Source organism: Gnatocerus cornutus, unplaced genomic scaffold, assembly GCF_029298725.1.
Source record: "Gnatocerus cornutus isolate USDA-ARS CGAHR unplaced genomic scaffold, icGnaCorn1.1 ctg00000034.1, whole genome shotgun sequence".
Classification (NCBI taxonomy): Eukaryota; Metazoa; Arthropoda; class Insecta; order Coleoptera; family Tenebrionidae; genus Gnatocerus; species Gnatocerus cornutus.
Genome location: NW_028275383.1, coordinates 1,634,159 through 1,642,498, shown reverse-complemented (window position 1 = coordinate 1,642,498; position 8,340 = coordinate 1,634,159).

Here is an 8,340-nt window from a genome sequence, read left to right as displayed (position 1 = left end):
ATCGTCGTTTTGCATCGAAATATGCGGTTTTCTGTAAGAATTTTGATGATTTCGTGCAGATTTCTGCTGTTTTCTTGCAATTCAGCCGTAGAATCTTGGTAAAAAGTGATGATTTTGTAGATTTCGTGCTCTTCTTTGCGAATTCAAGCCAGAAAACAACGAAAATCGGCGAGAAATCGTTGTTTTGCATCGAAATATGCGGTTTTCTGTAAGAATTTTGATGATTTCGTGCAGAATTCTGCTGTTTTCTTGCAATTCAGCGGTTGAATCTTGGTAAAAAGTCATGATTTTGTAGATTTCGTGCTCTTCTTTGCGAATTCAAGCCAGAAAACAACGAAAATCGGTGAGAAATCGTCGATTTGCATCGAAAAATGTGGTTTTCTGTAAGAATTTTGATGATTTCGTGCAGAATTCTGCGGTTTTCTTGCAATTCAGCCGTTGAATCTTAGTAAAAAGTCATGATTTTGTAGATTTCGTGCTCTTCTTTGCGAATTCAAGCCAGAAAACAACGAAAATCGGCGAGAAATCGTCGTTTTGCATCGAAATATGCGGTTTTCTGTAAGAATTTTGATGATTTCGTGCAGAATTCTGCTGTTTTCTTGCAATTCAGATGTTGAATCTTGGTAAAAAGTGATGATTTTGTAGATTTCGTGCTCTTCTTTGCGAATTCAAGCCAGAAAACAACGAAAATCGGCGAGAAATCGTCGTTTTGCATCGAAATATGCGGTTTTCTCTAAGAATTTTGATGATTTCGTGCAGAATTCTGCTGTTTTCTTGCAATTCAGCCGTTGAATCTTGGTAAAAAGTCATGATTTTGTAGATTTTGAGCTCTTCTTTGCGAATTCAAGCGAGAAAACAACGAAAATCGGCGAGAAATCGTCGTTTTGCATCGAAATATGCGGTTTTCTGTAAGAATTTTGATGATTTCGTGCAGAATTCTGCTGTTTTCTTGCAATTCAGCCGTTGAATCTAGGTAAAAAGTCGTGATTTTATAGATTTCGTGCCCTTCTTGGCGAATTCAAGATAGAAAACAACGAAAATCGGCGAGAAATCGTTGTTTTGCATCGAAATATGCGGTTTTCTCTAAGAATTTTGATGATGTCGTGCAGAATTCTGCTGTTTTCTTGCAATGCAGCCGTTGAATCTAGGTAAAAAGTCATGATTTTGTAGATTTCGTGCTCTTCTTGGCGAATTCAAGATAGAAAACAACGAAAATCGGCGAGAAATCGTTGTTTTGCATCGAAATATGCAGTTTTCTCTAAGAATTTTGATGATTTCGGGCAGAATTCTGCTGTTTTCTTGCAATTCAGCCGTTGAATCTTGGTAAAAAGTCATGATTTTGTAGATTTCGTGCTCTTCTTTGCGAATTCAAGCCAGAAAACAACGAAAATCGGCGAGAAATCGTCGTTTTGCATCAAAATATGCGGTTTTCTGTAAGAATTTTGATGATTTCGTGCAGAATTCTGCTGTTTTCTTGAAATTCAGCCGTAGAATATTGGTAAAAAGTGATGATTTTGTAGATTTCGTGCTCTTCTTTGCGAATTCAAGCCAGAAAACAACGAAAATCGGCGAGAAATCGTTGTTTTGCATCGAAATATGCGGTTTTCTGTAAGAATTTTGACGATTTCGTGCAGAATTCTGCGGTTTTCTTGCAATTCAGCCGTTGAATCTTAGTAAAAAGTCATGATTTTGTAGATTTCGTGCTCTTCTTTGCGAATTCAAGCCAGAAAACAACGAAAATCGGCGAGAAATCGTCGTTTTGCATCGAAATATGGGGTTTTCTGTAAGACTTTTGATGATTTCGTGCAGAATTCTGCTGTTTTCTTGCAATTCAGCCGTTGAATCTTGGTAAAAAGTCATGATTTTGTAGATTTCGTGCTCTTCTTTGCGAATTCAAGCCAGAAAACAACGAAAATCGGCGAGAAATCGTTGTTTTGCATCGAAATATGCGGTTTTCTGTAAGAATTTTGATGATTTTGTGCAGAATTCTGCTGTTTTCTTGCAATTCAGCCGTTGAATCTTGGTAAAAAGTCATGATTTTGTAGATTTCGTGCTTTTCTTTGCGAATTCAAGCCAGAAAACAACGAAAATCGGTGAGAAATCGTCGATTTGCATCGAAAAATGCGGTTTTCTGTAAGAATTTTGATGATTTCGTGCAGAATTCTGCGGTTTTCTTGCAATTCAGCCGTTGAATCTTGGTAAAAAGTCATGATTTTGTAGATTTCGTGCTCTTCTTTGCGAATTCAAGCCAGAAAACCACGAAAATCGGCGAGAAATCGTCGTTTTGCATCGAAATATGCGGTTTTCTCTAAGAATTTTGATGATTTCGTGCAGAATTCTGCTGTTTTCTTGCAATTCAGCGTTGAATCTTGGTAAAAAGTGATGATTTTGTAGATTTCGTGCTCTTCTTTGCGAATTCAAGCCAGAAAACAACGAAAATCGGCGAGAAATCGTCGTTTTGCATCGAAATATGCGGTTTTCTGTAAGAATTTTGATGATTTCGTGCAGATTTCTGCTGTTTTCTTGCAATTCAGCCGTAGCATCTTGGTAAAAAGTGATGATTTTGTAGATTTTGTGCTCTTCTTTGCGAATTCAAGCCAGAAAACAACGAAAATCGGCGAGAAATCGTCGTTTTGCATCGAAATATGGGGTTTTCTGTAAGAATTTTGATGATTTCGTGCAGAATTCTGCTGTTTTCTTGCAATTCAGCCGTTGAATCTTGGTAAAAAGTCATGATTTTGTAGATTTCGTGCTCTTCTTTGCGAATTCAAGCCAGAAAACCACGAAAATCGGCGAGAAATCGTCGTTTTGCATCGAAATATGCGGTTTTCTCTAAGAATTTTGATGATTTCGTGCAGAATTCTGCTGTTTTCTTGCAATTCAGCGTTGAATCTTGGTAAAAAGTGATGATTTTGTAGATTTCGTGCTCTTCTTTGCGAATTCAAGCCTGAAAACAACGAAAATCGGTGAGAAATCGTCGATTTGCATCGAAAAATGCGGTTTTCTGTAAGAATTTTGATGATTTCGTGCAGAATTCTGCGGTTTTCTTGCAATTCAGCCGTTGAATTTTAGTAAAAAGTCATGATTTTGTAGATTTCGTGCTCTTCTTTGCGAATTCAAGCCAGAAAACAACGAAAATCGGCGAGAAATCGTCGTTTTGCATCGAACTATGCGGTTTTCTGTAAGAATTTTGATGATTTCGTGCAGAGTTCTGCTGTTTTCTTGCAATTCAGCCGTTGAATCTTGGTAAAAAGTCATGATTTTGTAGATTTCGTGCTCTTCTTTGCGAATTCAAGCCAGAAAACAACGAAAATCGGCGAGAAATAATCGTTTTGCATCGAAATATGCGGTTTTCTGTAAGAATTTTGATGATTTTGTGCAGAATTCTGCTGTTTTCTTGCAATTCAGCCGTTGAATCTTGGTAAAAAGTCATGATTTTGTAGATTTCGTGCTTTTCTTTGCGAATTCAAGCCAGAAAACAACGAAAATCGGTGAGAAATCGTCGATTTGCATCGAAAAATGCGGTTTTCTGTAAGAATTTTGATGATTTCGTGCAGAATTCTGCGGTTTTCTTGCAATTCAGCCGTTGAATTTTAGTAAAAAGTCATGATTTTGTAGATTTCGTGCTCTTCTTTGCGAATTCAAGCCTGAAAACAACGAAAATCGGCGAGAAATCGTCGTTTTGCATCGAAATATGCGGTTTTCTGTAAGAATTTTGATGATTTCGTGCAGATTTCTGCTGTTTTCTTGCAATTCAGCCGTAGAATCTTGGTAAAAAGTGATGATTTTGTAGATTTCGTGCTCTTCTTTGCGAATTCAAGCCAGAAAACAACGAAAATCGGCGAGAAATCGTTGTTTTGCATCGAAATATGCGGTTTTCTGTAAGAATTTTGATGATTTCGTGCAGAATTCTGCTGTTTTCTTGCAATTCAGCGGTTGAATCTTGGTAAAAAGTCATGATTTTGTAGATTTCGTGCTCTTCTTTGCGAATTCAAGCCAGAAAACAACGAAAATCGGTGAGAAATCGTCGATTTGCATCGAAAAATGTGGTTTTCTGTAAGAATTTTGATGATTTCGTGCAGAATTCTGCGGTTTTCTTGCAATTCAGCCGTTGAATCTTAGTAAAAAGTCATGATTTTGTAGATTTCGTGCTCTTCTTTGCGAATTCAAGCCAGAAAACAACGAAAATCGGCGAGAAATCGTTGTTATGCGTCGAAATATGCGGTTTTCTGTAAGAATTTTGATGATTTCGTGCAGAATTCTGCTGTTTTCTATCAATTCAGCCGTAGAATCTTGGTAAAAAGTGATGATTTTGCAGATTTCGTGCTCTTCTTTGCGAATTCAAGCCAGAAAACAACGAAAATCGTCGAGAAATTGTCGTTTTGCATCGAAATATGCGGTTTTCTGTAAGAATATTGATGATTTCGTGTAGAATTCTGCTGTTTTCTTGCAATTCAGCCGTAGAATCTTGGTAAAAAGTGATGATTTTGTAGATTTCGTGCTCTTCTTTGCGAATTCAAGCCAGAAAACAACGAAAATCGGCGAGAAATCGTTGTTATGCGTCGAAATATGCGGTTTTCTGTAAGAATTTTGATGATTTCGTGCAGAATTCTGCTGTTTTCTTGCAATTCAGCCGTAGAATCTTGGTAAAAAGTGATGATTTTGTAGATTTCGTGCTCTTCTTTGCGAATTCAAGCCAGAAAACAACGAAAATCGGCGAGAAATCGTCGTTTTGCATCGAAATATGCGGTTTTCTGTAAGAATTTTGATGTTTTCGGGCAGAATTCTGCTGTTTTCTTGCAATTCAGCCGTAGAATCTTGGTAAAAAGTGATGATTTTGTAGATTTCGTGCTCTTCTTTGCGAATTCAAGCCAGAAAACAACGAAAATCGGCGAGAAATCGTTGTTTTGCATCGAAATATGCGGTTTTCTGTAAGAATTTTGATGACTTCGTGCAGAATTCTGCTGTTTTCTTGCAATTCAGCCGTTAAATCTTGGTAAAAAGTTATGATTTTGTAGATTTCGTGCTCTTCTTTGCGAATTCAAGCCAGAAAACAACGAAAATCGGCGAGAAATCGTTGTTATGCGTCGAAATATGCGGTTTTCTGTAAGAATTTTGATGATTTCGTGCAGAATTCTGCTGTTTTCTTGCAATTCAGCCGTAGAATCTTGGTAAAAAGTGATGATTTTGTAGATTTCGTGCTCTTCTTTGCGAATTCAAGCCAGAAAACAACGAAAATCGTCGAGAAATTGTCGTTTTGCATCGAAATATGCGGTTTTCTGTAAGAATATTGATGATTTCGTGCAGAATTCTGCTGTTTTCTTGCAATTCAGCCGTAGAATCTTGGTAAAAAGTGATGATTCTGTAGATTTTGTGCTCTTCTTTGCAAATTCAAGCCAGAAAACAACGAAAATCGGCGAGAAATCGTTGTTTTGCATCGAAATATGCGGTTTTCTGTAAGAATTTTGATGATTTCGTGCAGAATTCAGCTGTTTTCTTGCAATTCAGCCGTTGAATCTTGGTAAAAAGTCATGATTTTGTAGATTTCGTGCTCTTCTTTGCGAATTCAAGATAGAAAACAACGAAAATCAGCGAGAAATCGTCGTTTTGCATCGAAATATGCGGTTTTCTCTAAGAATTTTGATGATTTCGTGCAGAATTCTGCTGTTTTCTTGCAATTCAGCCGTTGAATCTTGGTAAAAAGTCGTGATTTTGTAGATTTCGTGCTCTTCTTTGCAAATTCATGCCAGAAAACAACGAAAATCGGCGAGAAATCGTCGTTTTGCATCGAAATATGCGGTTTTCTGTAAGAATTTTGATGATTTCGAGCAGAATTCTGCTGTTTTCTTGCAATTCAGCCGTTGAATCTTGGTAAAAAGTCATGATTTTGTACATTTCGTGCTCTTCTTTGCGAATTCAAGCGAGAAAACAACGAAAATCGGCGAGAAATCGTCGTTTTGCATCGAAATATGCGGTTTTCTGTAAGAATTTTGATGATTTCGTGCAGAATTCTGCTGTTTTCTTGCAATTCAGATGTTGAATCTTGGTAAAAAGTGATGATTTTGTAGATTTCGTGCTCTTCTTTGCGAATTCAAGCCAGAAAACAACGAAAATCGGCGAGAAATCGTCGTTTTGCATCGAAATATGCGGTTTTCTCTAAGAATTTTGATGATTTCGTGCAGAATTCTGCTGTTTTCTTGCAATTCAGCCGTTGAATCTTGGTAAAAAGTCATGATTTTGTAGATTTCGTGCTCTTCTTTGCGAATTCAAGCCAGAAAACAACGAAAATCGGCGAGAAATCGTCGTTTTGCATCGAAATATGGGGTTTTCTCTAAGAATTTTGATGATTTCGTGCAGAATTCTGCTGTTTTCTTGCAATTCAGCCGTTGAATCTTGGTAAAAAGTGATGATTTTGTAGATTTCGTGCTCTTCTTTGCGAATTCAAGCCAGAAAACAACGAAAATCGGCGAGAAATCGTCGTTTTGCGTCGAAATATGCGGTTTTCTCTAAGAATTTTGATGATTTCGTGCAGAATTCTGCTGTTTTCTTGCAATTCAGCCGTTGAATCTTGGTAAAAAGTGATGATTTTGTAGATTTCGTGCTCTTCTTTGCGAATTCAAGCCAGAAAACAACGAAAATCGGCGAGAAATCGTCGTTTTGCATCGAAATATGCGGTTTTCTCTAAGAATTTTGACGATTTCGTGCAGAATTCTGCTGTTTTCTTGCAATTCAGCCGTTGAATCTTGGTAAAAAGTCATGACTTTGTAGATTTCGTGCTCTTCTTGGCGAATTCAAGATAGAAAACAACGAAAATCGGCGAGAAATCGTTGTTTTGCATCGAAATATGCAGTTTTCTCTAAGAATTTTTATGATTTCGTGCAGAATTCTGCTGTTTTCTTGCAATTCAGCAGTTGAATCTTGGTAAAACGTCATGATTTTGTAGATTTCGTGCTCTTCTTTGCGAATTCAAGCCAGAAAACAACGAAAATCGGCGAGAAATCGTCGTTTTGCATCGAAATATGCGGTTTTCTGTAAGAATTTTGATGATTTCGTGTAGAATTCTGCTGTTTTCTTGCAATTCAGCCGTAGAATCTTGGTAAAAAGTGATGATTTTGTAGATTTCGTGCTCTTCTTTGCGAATTCAAGCCAGAAAACAACGAAAATCGGCGAGAAATCGTTGTTATGCGTCGAAATATGCGGTTTTCTGTAAGAATTTTGATAATTTCGTGCAGAATTCTGCTGTTTTCTTGCAATTCAGCCGTAGAATCTTGGTAAAAAGTGATGATTTTGTAGATTTCGTGCTGTTCTTTGCGAATTCAAGCCAGAAAACAACGAAAATCGGCGAGAAATCGTCGTTTTGCATCGAAATATGCGGTTTTCTGTAAGAATTTTGATGATTTCGTGCAGAATTCTGCTGTTTTCTTGCAATTCAGCCGTAGAATCTTGGTAAAAAGTGATGATTTTGTAGATTTCGTGCTCTTCTTTGCGAATTCAAGCCAGAAAACAACGAAAGTCGGCGAGAAATTGTTGTTTTGCATCGAAATATGCGGTTTTCTGTAAGAATTTTGATGATTTCGTGCAGAATTCTGCTGTTTTCTTGCAATTCAGCCGTTAAATCTTGGTAAAAAGTTATGATTTTGTATATTTCGTGCTCTTCTTTGCGAATTCAAGCCAGAAAACAACGAAAATCGGCGAGAAATCGTCGTTTTGCATCGAAAAATGCGGTTTTCTGTAAGAATTTTGATGATTTCGTGCAGAATTCTGCTGCTTTCTTGCAATTCAGCCGTTGAATCTTGGTAAAAAGTCATGATTTTGTAGATTTTGTGCTCTTCTTTGCGAATTCAAGCCAGAAAACAACAAAAATCGGCGAGAAATCGTTGTTTTGCATCGAAATATGCGGTTTTCTCTAAGAATTTTGATGATTTCGTGCAGAATTCTGCTGTTTTCTTGCAATTCAGCCGTTGAATCTTGGTAAAAAGTGATGATTTTGTAGATTTCGTGCTCTTCTTTGCGAATTCAAGCCAGAAAACAACGAAAATCGGCGAGAAATCGTCGTTTTGCATCGAAATATGCGGTTTTCTCTAAGAATTTTGATGATTTCGTGCAGAATTCTGCTGTTTTCTTGCAATTCAGCTGTTGAATCTTGGTAAAAAGTCATGATTTTGTAGATTTCGTGCTCTTCTTTGCAAATTCATGCCAGAAAACAACGAAAATCGGCGAGAAATCGTCGTTTTGCATCGAAAAATGCGGTTTTCTGTAAGAATTTTGATGATTTTGTGCAGAATTCTGCTGTTTTCTTGCAATTCAGCCGTAGAATCTTGGTAAAAAGTGATGATTTTG